General features: G+C 39.8%; 1 long non-coding RNA gene across 1 annotated transcript in view; it reads left to right on the plus strand.

Annotated features, from left to right (window-relative positions):
* The first annotated feature begins 1,191 nt into the window (after nucleotides 1-1,191).
* Nucleotides 1,192-1,305, plus strand: part of LOC109297055 — a 13,632-nt gene continuing 13,518 nt past the window's right edge. The window contains exon 1 of the long non-coding RNA XR_002097180.1: nucleotides 1,192-1,205. This is a non-coding gene — a long non-coding RNA (uncharacterized LOC109297055). The remainder of the gene's footprint in view (nucleotides 1,206-1,305) is intronic.

A 1,305-nucleotide genomic window follows, 5' to 3' on the forward strand; every position in this document is an offset into this window, starting at 1 on the left:
TTGCTAATGAATGGTACTTGGACACAATTCTTGTTACACTAATCAGAATGTAATGTATCATCTCTCTCAGTCACTTAATACTAGTCCTAGACAGGTATAAAACTTTCTGAATCAGCTTCTCGAACAATCTAACATATTCCATGTTTTGTACTCACTCTCAGCTTCTAGCAATTTTTCTGTGCCATAAGAACAACTCTATTGTCTCCAGATCATTAACCACTGCAAAAGAATTGTTTTCCCCTTTGCTTTCTTAGCCAAAGAAGACAACCATGAAAATACAATCTCGATATTGTGACAAAAATAAGTCAATTAAATGCCATGTCTCATCTGACTTGTAAGCATGCGTTAGCATGGAACCGCACATATGACTCATTTGGTAAAGCACATGGTGGAAAAGTGACCTTTTCAGTATTCTGTATTTCACCAGTTTTGAGGCCTCCTGAACTGGGAAGGCTACAATCAAATTGAAAAAGGCAGAGAAGCATGACCTTTGGTGTGACATAAATAGTTGAATTTATTATTTGTCAGTGTGTAATGGAATGGATTGACTCAAGACTTGTGGACAAATTCAGGGTGCTGTTACAAGTTACCTTTAAACCATTCTAAAATCTGTGGACTGTTTCACAGTGTTAAATGTAGAACTATTTCAGAGAAGTCCTAGAGTAAAGGCTTAATTCTGTCTCTAACCTGCACAATTGTGACTCGCCACTAGAGAGCCCAGCAAGCAGGGATGTGGGCAGGAGCCTGGACTCTATCCCTTCTCTGGGAGTGGAGCCCTAAGCACAGAAGTTACACATAAACTGTTTTAAGGGATCAGAAACTGGCTTAAACCTGCAACAGAACAGAAGCTCAGTGCACATAAACCAGTTTCAAAATGGCTGAAACTGATTTAAGATAAACCTGGTTGAATGTAGTATCAGACTTAACTGATCTGGGTCAAGCCAGTTTATGCAACTTCTGTCCCTGACCCCTTCCTGGTTCAAGTTAAACCAGAGTATCCTAGCATCCCAGCATGCTCTGGAACCCTGGACTGTGTCTTTAAGGGGCTCAGTAATGGCAGATATCAGGGAAAATACTCCCAGTTGGATTGAGGGCAGAATGACATCTGAGTAATTTGCAATAAGGGTCTGTTTATTCTTAGTTTTTTTGGAGGGTTTTTTGTGCATGTGTGGCCAATACAAAATAGAGACACTGTATGCAACTCAGTCAAAAAGAACAAGCTCATTATATCCATAGTGATCTGGCAACTTTTATTGACAATCTCATGACATATGGCTTTGTGAAGCTCCATTGAAGGAGGATCTC

This window comes from Gavialis gangeticus, unplaced genomic scaffold (genome assembly GCF_001723915.1).
Source record: "Gavialis gangeticus isolate Ggan-Ray unplaced genomic scaffold, GavGan_comp1, whole genome shotgun sequence".
Taxonomy (NCBI): Eukaryota; Metazoa; Chordata; order Crocodylia; family Gavialidae; genus Gavialis; species Gavialis gangeticus.